This window comes from Strongylocentrotus purpuratus, unplaced genomic scaffold (assembly GCF_000002235.5).
Source record: "Strongylocentrotus purpuratus isolate Spur 01 unplaced genomic scaffold, Spur_5.0 spur5_scaffold_12, whole genome shotgun sequence".
In the NCBI taxonomy this organism is placed as follows: Eukaryota; Metazoa; Echinodermata; class Echinoidea; order Camarodonta; family Strongylocentrotidae; genus Strongylocentrotus; species Strongylocentrotus purpuratus.
The window spans coordinates 21,060,427-21,072,665 of record NW_022145597.1 but is presented as its reverse complement, the minus strand read 5'-3'; positions in this window follow the sequence as shown (position 1 = coordinate 21,072,665).

The window sequence follows — 12,239 nt, the reverse complement described above, 5'->3', positions numbered from 1 at the left end:
CGGCAAAATATGTTTACTTGTTTATAGAAAAAGGCTGTTCAATAACGCAATGTTGAAATAAATTTCTTTTTGTAAAAAAAAAAAAAAAAAAAACCCTGTTGAAGTGTGTTTTTATTTTATATGTGTTGTGTCAATGCAAATGCACTATCACAGTGTCAGAAAAAAAAAGTTTGATGCTCGTAGCATATAAAGGAAGAAAAGAGGGGGAAGAGGGTGGGGCGCCCATTTCCTTAGATTCTAATTGGCGTCCCCGGATCTTATTGTCCAACAATGGGTAGCTTCGGGGTACTATTTTACATAGCTAACATAGCTGAGACTGAACAAAAGAAAATTAATTGGGTGTCTTTTGTCTCGGGGGAAAAGCTCTCTTGTTGGTCCAAAGTTTAGGCCAATCATATCGGCTTGCTGTTGCATAACTTTCACACCTTGGACTAGCTATAGAAAGTTAATTGGTCACCTATCAATGGCTCGGGGATGAGCTTTCTCATTGGTGAAAAGTCTAGGCTAATCACATTGGCTGGCTCTTTCAGAAATGGTTTTGATTGTAACGTGGTATGAGTATTGTTACGTAACTTTCACACCTCCGCCCCGCCCCCCCCCCCCCGAAATTTCGGGCCATGGAGTTATCCCCGGGAAAGAGCTTTGTCAACTGATGCAAAGTCTGGGCCATTGACAATGGATGGTTGTTCGTTGCAAACCCCGAGTTTTTCTTGGCTTTTGACCCCCTTTTAAACACTCTTTCTCAAAACTCCAATTCTTTTTTTTCTTCATATGTGTTGTAAATTAAAATCTTCCTTTAAAGATTTGAAAAAAAATCAAACAAAAATGTATAATTTTGGTCAGGTAACAAAATATAGAGTTGCATGGTTGTAACACAAATTAGGATTACATAAATTCAGTCATACATACACATGTCATATAGAAGCAATCACTTAATAAACACCATTGTAAACATCGTGTTCTAAGATCAATCATATAATCTGAATAGGTAAAATAAGAAATGAAACTATTATGAGCGAATCAACGCTCATTGGATAAATCGTGGAAAGAAAGAGAACCAAGAAAAAGTTGTATCAGGAGCCCTTGTAGTTTTTAAATCTGTTTCCTTTTTAAAAATTGCCTTTATTTCTAATTTCATATTTAAAGTAGTGTTACATCACGTTTTTATCATATACCACCCAGTGCATTTTATTTTACAACATTTTAAGTATAACATATCAACTGACTTATTATCGTATCAACACAATATTTGTCATGATAGAATATCAATTTAATTAAGTAAATTATTTCTTTTTCTTTACCTGTTTACGAATCTGATGTTTTTTTCTTTCTGGCACCAGGTTACTAAAGAAAGTTACATGAAGTTAGTGCTAGGTCTAAATGAAATCTATGTCTAATTTCACATATATTAAATTTGAGATCAGTTAATGATCCCTTCTCACTGTTTCAATATTTTTATTTTGTCTACCATATTTATTTATGTATTTTTATTTGTCGTTTTATTTTGACGGGGTAGCCCTTTCAGTTATAAAAAAACTGCTCGACCAAGGGGCCCTGTATCAACATAATCAAAAACCTATTTGCAAAACATATAAACATACATAAGTTATAATGAACACACAAATTAAACAAGATATAATGTTGAAATGAGCGGGGGGGGGGGGGATATAATATTAATGTAATTATTAAGTAAATTTTATACTATGTGACAGAAAGGAGTTTGCAGTGTTTTAAAATGAATCCAGTGAGTTTAATAAACGTAAAGAAGGGGGTAATGCATTCCATATAACGGAGCCTTGATAACAGAAAGATCTTTTGAAGTACTCCGTTCTGTGTTTTCAATGTATGGAGGACAGGTAGTTGCATATCTAATATGAACGTTTATCGTTCGATAGCACACGATATCCTTTATATATTTCGGCATTTTATTATTTATCACCTTATAAATCCATATTCTAAATTTGGTATTGCACTCTCTCAACAACTGATTGCCATCTTAGACAGTATAATAATGTACTATACGAGGTGTCAAAATATCTACATTTAGTGTCAAACGGGCATAACGATTTTGAAGCTTTTGTAACTTATCAAAATGACACTTTGCTGAACAGCCCCATAAAACAATACCGTAGTCCATATGTGACAATATCAAACTATCATATAACAATTTAAATTTCTTTTCGGCAAATAATTTTTAATTCGTTTTATACATGATATGGTTCTAGATATTTTGGAGACAGTTTTCGATATATGTATATCCCACTTTAAACAATTATGAAATATAACATCAAGATATTTGAATTCATTTACAACGAATTGTGTTTATAATTGAATGAAAACGTATCAAGAGATGTTAATATTGATTGGAAATACAGAAATACAAATAAAATCAAATAACATATTAAGCCATGGCGAATTAGACTTTCCTTTTACGAACAGTCGCTCGATCCTAATTTTTTAATTACAATTAAAATGGACTTTTACGAGTATTTACAACGAAAATGTATACTTTGTTAAAACGATATATTATAACATACGCACCGAAAACTAGTAATTTTACCCTTGAATCTGAATCAACTTGAAACCTATTCATTAGGTCATCTTCGTATTAAACGCCGCCAATTGGGTGTTTTAAACAAAAGCATCACTTTCTATTGTGCTAAAGAACATCATTACGTAACTTTCACACCCAGCTTCATCTTCTATTGTGTCCTGGGACAGAGCTCTTTCATTGATGCAAAGTCTGAATCAATCACGTTGTTATGTAATCCTCACAACCACGCCCCCGGCATTCCGGCGAACCACTGTGTCTGGGATCGAGCTCTCTCATTGGTGCAAAGTCTGTACCAATTACATCGACTTTGCACCTCGTCGCTAATTAAATGAGGAGGTTTTCTATAAATTACTACACTTTTCTTCTTAATATTCAGTCTACTCTTTGACTTTCTTGAATTATTATCACGCTGTATATTGCTCTTGATATCTCTCAAATTACCGCACTATATACACCAAAGCTTACCGTTTGCCGCATTATACTTTATTACTTCGCACTTTCTCCAAGCTTCTACGGCATTTCACTATGTCTACTGATAGCATGTCGTGCAGCTCTTCCGATTCCGATCGCGAACCTCCCGTTGTTCTTGTACTCGGTCACAGTTACATCAGCCGTCTCAATCAGTACATCGCGCGCGATCCCAAGCGGGATAACCTCAGTCTCGAGAAATCTTCCGTTCTCTCTTTCATGCACGATGTCGGCCACGACCAGCCTGGCAGTGTCTTCTCCGCGTCATCGCAGCTCGATCTCGTCTGGAATCTCTCCCCAGACGCCGTAGTGCTCGATCTCGGGTCCAACGACCTGTGCGACGGGCGCGCGACTACCGAATCCACCATGCTTTCTATTGTCGATCTTGCGCTACGTATTGCGCGCATACCCGGCGTACGTCATGTTCTCGTGTGTAGTATTATCCCGCGTTTGTTTGTACCGAATTGGAAGCCGAACTTCAACGCGAATGTACAAGACACTAACCGTCTGCTCGCCAAATTTCTAGAAAGGTTGCCGAACGTGCATTTTTGGCGCCATCGTTCTTTTGCGCTCAATCACACGAGGCTTTTCTCGTCTGACGGTTTCCACTTCAACGACGCTGGTATGTTGAGGTATTACCGTAGTGTTCGTGGCGCTGTCATGAAGGCTTATAAGATGGATTGAGAAGGACATGATGTCATTTTATAATTATTAATTTTTTCTACGTTTTTTATATTTTGATAGACTTTCAAGAGCAGCTTGTCGCTGTCAGCCGCTAAGTTATTATGCATTGGTCGCTTAATTTTTTTAATTGGGTTGAATAATGATTATGTGATCTAAAAGAATTGTTGACCTACTGTCAGCATGAAATCATGCAAATGATTCAATTCGAATTGCATTTTTTGTAGAACAGAAAAACAAAAAAGGGTAGTCGCACTAACGCGATGGGGTCGATACCAAATTCTCTGGCATGTTGCAAGAGATATTTGGTCATTGTTCCGCGGTAATCAATGGGTCAATTCGAATAGCATTTTTTTCTTCAATGTAAGAAAAAAGTATTGGTATTGTAAAATTTGAAAGTATTCAAAATTTGCCTCTTCTTTTGCTTAAGACTATCGCCACAACTGTTTTTCAGAAATCAATCTAAGGCAAGTACCTGAGTACTGAAGTATTGAAATAACCCTTGAGTTGCGATCGTGTTACTAGCACATATGAAATTTGTCAGTCAAAAGAATTTTGAAAATTATTTCATACAATAAACAGCTTTTAATAAGAATCCTATATAGTTTTGAATGTTTTTTGTTTTTGTTTCAATGAGTGAGTTACTGATAATGAGGATGTTGAGGAGCATGTATTTTTCCCAAGAAAAAAAACTAGTATCGTGGGTAATGATTGTCTGTATGAGGTGTATTTCAACTATAGCGTAGCTAGCGATCTTTGGGGGAATGAAAAGTAAAAAGGGCTATAAGCCGCCAAATTATAGGGGGGCATATTTGTAGAAATGGGCACTTATTAAAGAAGTAAAAAAGGTACACGTGTTAAACGGGGAATTGTCAGACGTCAACGTAAGGCACTCGGAAAGGGTCATTTATTAAATCATTGAATCTCTGCCTCCCCTCTCTCGCCCACACATCTCTCTCTATCTATCTTTCTCCCCTCTCCTCTCGTTCTCTCTCTCCTTCTCTCTGTCCCTTCCTCTTTTTCGCTGACTCTCTGTCTACTTTCTTTTCTGTCTCTCTCTCTTTCTCTCTCTCTCTTTCCATCTCCCCCCACACACAAACACCCACACACTACTTCTCTCTCCCCTCTCTCGCTGACTCTCTATGTCTCTCCGTCTCCTTTCTCCTTTCGTTATCTCTCTCCCTTTCCATCTCCCTCTCCCTCTCCCACACAAACACCCACACAATTCCTCTCTCTATCTACCTTTCTCCCCTCCCCTCTCTTCTTTCTCTCTCTCCTTCTCTCGCTGACTCTCTATGTCTCTCCTTCCCCATTCTCTTCTCTGTCTTTCTCTTTCTCCATCTCTATCTTTCTACATAATTATTACGTCGGTTAGAAGAGAAAAACAGACACAAAAATATCTCACATTTGAAGGTTACTTTTATTGCCGCACTGCATGTGTTGGGAATCAATATTTCGGTCTCGAAAAAACGTTCACATATTTTCGGTTCTATGCAAGCATGTCTAGCATATGATACTCTTTTTGGAAGTTTGTAAGCATTTCATTAACCGTGTCAAAGAAAACATACGCTAAAAATAATAAGCGTTCAAAACTCACAAATAATTGTATTCTGAAAGTAAACATAGAGAAAGACTTTAAAAGCTGACTTAACAAAATAGGTCCAAGATGCAAAACAGATTTATTTCTGATCTAATGTGTACCTGTATAAATATGTATAAATAAATAAATGTAAAAGCATAAATATACTACCGATAATGGGTAGTTCATCTATGGTTTAACACTTTTTATGCCACACAAATGATCTTCCTGCGTCACATTATATATATCATGGGATAGATATAACAAAGGCGTTAAGATTTACGTGCTTCCAGTGAAAGATTAATCTGATGTTAAAAGGGTTTTCATGGAGCTTGTCAAAACCTGAAAAGGATACATTTTGCAAGGCCGTTACGTTACAAAAAGCAATGCTCTTGTTTTGTGCAAAATTGCACGTGTGGCAAACGAGCAACCGTGTAGAGATGTTAAGAAGCAACTGAAGTTACCTCCGCTTTTCACTGAATGTGTTTTTAACTCGTTTCCGTTAGTTTGTTTATATTTTGCTCACACACATAAACAACCGACGTAATATTCTTTGATACTCCACACATTAATGCAATTCCAGCCAATACTTGGGTACATATATACATAAAATACATAGGTAAATATATGAAATGGATATATATGTATATGAGTGTTACAAATATACAGTACAACACAGTATTTAAAACACAGTGTAATGTGAATTAGGATGCGAATAAAAGCCAAGTGGGGTTTGTCAAGATGACCAACACAACAAGGCACAAATGAAGTGTATTCTAATACATGTTTGACATAATTTATCATTCAAAATAAGAATTGGTGTAAAATAAAACTTTTTGATAAATTTCATGACATTACAAAAATAAAAATATATAGAATATACCTACACAAACACTACACAGGATATATAATGCAGTAAATATAAACCGGATTCAATTTTCTTTTAAATGTGTTAAACGAATTGATTGATTGTATTTCAGTAGGATCGATATTATTCCAGACAACTGGAGCATAATGTCGAAGTGAGAACAATACATATTTTTTTTCATAACAGACCGTTATGTGATGAGTGATATTTATCTATACTTCTTGTGTTAAATTATATATATATACAATTTAATTCGTCAGTTTAATGTCATTAAACTGATGAATTATATGTAAGCATTGCTGAAATAGAATCACGTAGTAAATTTTGCTTATGTTTAAACATTAGTATTTTATTGTAATTGTACTATGATATAAATTGAGTATATTAAGCTGAACAAACAATTCTATCCTGTGCACTAATCGGCTAGAGAAATAACATATTCCAACTCTTTTCTGTAGGATAAGTTATTTTTGTAGCTTAGATATTTAGTAATTACATTTAAACCAATGTTTTTTCTGATTTACAATTCAAAACAGTTGTTGTCTAAGGTATCATCAGCAAAACAGTATGAATTTTAATTTATCAGAACATTTAGGTAGGTCGTCAATAGAAATTAAAAACAATAGTAATTCCAAAATAGACCCTATGGGGTACACCACATACAACATTTAGGGGATCAGTTAAAGCTTTATTATTGAAAATATTTTACACACGATTTCGTTAGTAATTGGAAAACCAGAGTAGAGGAAGCGATCTTAGACTGTAAAATTGTAATTCTTGCAATAAAATAAAATAATCAATAGAATCAAAGACTTCACTCAAGTCTTAAAAGATTCCGACTGTATGAAGTTTTGTATTCATTTAATGTATTAATGATATAAACATGCAAACTCATTAAGGCTACTCCAGTTAAACATCTTTTCGCTTCATGAAAAACCTTTTAAAACCAATATATACAATTTTTTCTAAAATCTTGGAAAAATAAAAGTGTACAGAAATCGCACAATTATTTAATTTACAGTGTTCATTGGTATTGTCCACATAATTCCACACTTTATTTTTTTTTTTTCATAACTATGTACATTTGTAGTAGTAGTAGTATTTTCCCGTTCCATTGAAATATACAAATCTACAATACAAAGATAAAGAAAACACAAAGGAAACGGCTGGATTGCGCTTATTCAGCCGTACCAGGCATGACACGACTGGGCTAGTCCTGGTATATCCAAACTATTAAAATATATATATATTAAGAAAAAAACATCCAAACGAGCGAATATGAATATCATAATAATCATTAAGTCAAACATTAAATAAATAATTGGGATTAATAAGTTGAAGAAAAAAATTCGGTGCAGTTTAAATGAATGTCCTTACTCGATACATACCAAATGATATCCCAAGTTGGGTTATAATCTTCACCTAGGCCTATGCGTTGGGTTAGCATTTTAGTGGAACGACATTAAAACATTAAAACATTTAGGGCGTGCCTAGACTTGTAGGGAAATGAAAGTTTTATAAGAAAAACGTTTATCATGAAGATTTGATTTGATTTGAAGATTTGGTTTTTGAGAGCTTTGCCAAATTTAATGTTCATCTGTCGCCACCGGCATATACTCTATATCTTCAAGATCTGGTTGAGTGTTTGTTGTTTTCGCATTTTTCTTGACTTGGTTAGTCTTACGCTTACGCATTGTGAGAGCTATACAGAGACCGATAATTATTATTACTGAGATTCCAATGGCACACGAATAGCCCACGTGTAATGCAACATTTGGCCTGTAATTCTTCTTTATCTTTTTTGCTACTTCTTTGCTTGGAATATAAGTGGGACTTTGGGAAGATGTTGAAGCTTGATGTGTTGTTACCATGTCAACAGGGCAGGGTTCTTTGAGGTTGCCATGGGGACCCCATGTGTAGTCCTTGCATTTGCATCTATCAACTGAATGTCCCACAATAGCACTGCAACAAAATACAGTCTGAGAATACCTCACCCACATGGCCTGCTCTAGACTACCGTCTCTCTCCATAGGTGCACCCACTGGGTTCATCCTTATTCCATTCTGATAGCAAACTATTTCCCCATACACACTACCAGACTGGGATGTGCATTCTAATAAGCGCAAGTCATCAGCAACATTCTCATCTCTCCACCCGCAAGACGCCTCACCCGGTGGGTAATCAACTCTTAAATTAACACTGTCATGTCGGAAATTTCCATCACTACCATATGCAATGAAAACATATACACCTTTATCAGATCTTAGGACAGGGTTGATCTTAAGTTGGAGAGAACAGTAATTATGCTGAAAGTCATATTCAGATATGACTTCTTGATTCTCGGGCAATGGCGATGACTCTGGTTTAGTTGAATCGTAAAATGGAAGTCTAAAACCATATTGTAAAGCAACCCTTCCGCTGTCACAAGGGTAACTAAAATCAAGTTTTATCTCGTGCCCTTCAAGAGCCCACAAATCTGAACTGACACCCTTGGTGAGTGTAATTGAGAAGAGAACAAACATCACAGTGCAAATATCAAACGAAACGAAACAATTAGCCATTTTGGATAAAAGCGCCGACTAACGGTATGTCAAAGACAAGGAAATGATACAAGACAAACCTATTCCCTTTACAGGTTACTCGTTCGTAATTACGATTTTTCCAAATTAAGTCATACAATATTATTACAGTAATTATGGACGAACTGACAATGGGTAGCTTAGGCAGGGTTTAAACTCAAAACACAGTCATATTTTAGGTGACCTTCGAAAATTAAAACTAGAGTGTTATTCCACCTGCGCCAAAAAATAGTGTAAGTTATTTCTCTTGTTTCGTCAGTTCGTGTTATTCCTGTCTGAACACTTTTGTTTTTATCCGCAGATGTCCGCAGATGTCACTTCGTCAGTTCATGTTATTCCTGTCTGAACACTTTTGTTTTTATCCGCAGATGTCCGCAGATGTCACTTCGTCAGTTCGTGTTATCAGTGGCGTACGCAGGATTTTTTTTTCAAGGGGGGGGGGGGGGTTCCCAAAAAACATACATAAAACATACACATAAACAAAAACTCGAGGGGGGTTTAACGCCAAAACCATCCCCCTGCGTACGCGCCTGCGTGTTATTCCTGTCTGAACACTTTTGTTTTTATCCGTAGATGTCCGCAGATGTCACTTCGTCAGTTCGTGACTTCGTGTTATTCCTGTCTGAACACTTTTGTTTTTATCCGTGGATGTCCGCAGATGTCACTTCGTCAGTTCATGTTATTCCTGTCTGAACACTTTTGTTTTTATCCGTAGATGTCCGCAGATGTCACTTCGTCAGTTCATGTTATTCCTGTCTGAACACTTTTGTTTTTATCCGTAGATGTCCGCAGATGTCACTTCGTCAGTTCGTGTTATTCCTGTCTGAACACTTTTGTTTTTATCCGTAGATGTCCGCAGATGTCACTTCGTCAGTTCGTGTTATTCCTGTCTGAACACTTTTGTTTTTATCCGTAGATGTCCGCAGATGTCACTTCGTCAGTTCGTGACTTCGTGTTATTCCTGTCTGAACACTTTTGTTTTTATCCGTGGATGTCCGCAGATGTCACTTCGTCAGTTCATGTTATTCCTGTCTGAACACTTTTGTTTTTATCCGTAGATGTCCGCAGATGTCACTTCGTCAGTTCGTGTTATTCCTGTCTGAACACTCCTTGACTTTTTTATTCGTCAGGTATGTAAAAACATTGACATCATTGCATATACAAGAGAAAGGCCTACCTACACAGAAAAACCAATGACAAATGCACTGTACCTGTGGTCGTTCTGGTTGCGATCTAATAATAATATTTACAGTGCTTATATAGCGCCTAACACTTACTTTGTCAGAAGTCTCTAAGCGCTCTACAATAATGCAGCATAATCTATGCTTCGTATACTAAGTGCTGTCCAAATTCTGCTTAGAAAACAAATTAAACAAGGCGAATTCCAAGATTGATACTCCCTTGTTCGTCTGAATGAGTCAAATAGAGAGAAAAATGTCGAGTAATTTTTTTGATTGAAATGCGGACAAAACGCCTATTCACTTTTGTGAGCGACAATGTTTGCTCTTTCTTTCTTTTTTGAATATTTTATTTGCTTTGTTTTTCTTCCGATGTTCACCCACGAAGGATCGATGGCCTTCCAGCAACAAAGGGTTCCCGTCCAGATGTCTGTATTGTCGTGTTTTTGGTTTTCCCCACCATTCAACGTGCGAAGGAGGGCGTGGTTTTACTTCCATATGGTGATATTACTCAATCCCGCGTTTTTCCACGCTGCTTGTTCAAATCAATATGATACATGCCACGTATAATACATGCCATGTAGTAAGTTTTTACAAATAATTTATGCGAGGGAATAAATTGTTTGCTTTTTTCAAACTTTCTTATATCACCCCCCCCCCCCCCCCCCCCCCCCCAAAAAAAAAAATATATATATATAACAACAAACAAAACTCTAATGCAATTTATCCTGTGTATTGTAGACCAATAACAAAAATCCTCAAGAATCATACTTTTCTTCGTTTTATATCATTATTCTTTCTCCCTTTTGCACCCTTACACTTTCGTCTTGTGCTCCTTCCGATGTACATTTAGTATGCAAGCATACAGTCGTTAAAATCAGATTTAAAAAAAAATTAAAGAAAATGTTATGCACCTGAGGTAGTTCTGTTTGAAATACATCCTTCATATGAAAAGTGATGTGCAAATTCTACTAACAAAAACACGACAAAAACAAAGGCAAATTCAAAGATTGATATTCCCTTGTTCGTCTGAATGAGTCAACTAGAGAGGAAAAATGTCAAGTATTTAAAAAAAAAACTGAAATGCCAATATTAAGAAATATGATTGCTCACTAATTGTCAGTGTTTGTTTTGTGTGTGTGTGCGCGTGTGTGTGTTGTTGCTCGTTTTTGTTTCGGTGTTTTTCTTCCATGTTTACGCACAAAGAATTGATGACCTTTCAGCAACAAAAGTTTCACACCATAATTTTATATTATGTCAAAATCGGCTATTTTGGGGTTTTCCACGATTCTATAGAACGCCAAAGGCACAATCAACGGTTTAAACCTATTACTTGCGGACGTTAGCTTTTCATTCCGTGACATGCAGTAACGTTCATTTCATGAAGGCTTTTAAATTCATTCAGAGGTAATCATAACTCACTTTACGTCACCATGAGCTGTTTTCGAGTTATCATCAACTCAGTCGATTAAAGTCTATTTAGTACATTTGATGCGTAATAACACATGTGTATCGTAATTTTGAAACAATTATGGAAGTATTAATTCACTTTATAGAGGCTACATAGTTGCACCTATTCAATTTCCTCAAATGCACATTAATATAGTTCGATTGATAAAAATACAAAAACTATGACTTGTGTCATACTCAAAACCAGTGAATTTGTATGTATGGCAAGTGTACACGTTTGAATAATTAAAAAGTTCTAAAATCTAATTAATTGGATGTCTTTTGTCTCAGGAAGAACCCTCTGGTCTAGGCCAACCATATCGGTTTACTGTTCATTGCCACTGTTACGTAACTTCCACACCACCGCCCCGGCCTTCCAGGCTAGCTTTGGAAAGATTTAACAATATGAGCTCTCTCATTTATGAAAAGTCTAGGACAATCACATTGGCAGGCTTTTCCATTAAAGGGGGTTATTTTTTTAGCAGATGTTTCTGCATTTATTGATTAATCAAACATAAAACATTCAAATAACAATAATGGTATATAATATAATTGATTTACATGAAGAGTGACAACTTAAATACACTAAAAAAGGCATATATATATATAATTTAAAAATTGAAAGTATGGAGGTAAGTAAAATATCAAGATAAATGAGGCGAACTAGCTATCATAAGCATGAATGCTTGAGTAGATAGCAGCCGGGAAGGGGGGGGGGGGGTACATAGCGCTGTTATAGAAGTATGTAGGAGAATATAATGTCACTTATAAAGATTTTGGTCAGAAAGACTACTGCAGAAAGTATCTAAATAAAAAGTGGAAAAAAATTAAGAAAGAAAAAAATTGCAAGTGTGTGCAAGTGGGTGTGTGCAGGTGATGTAAG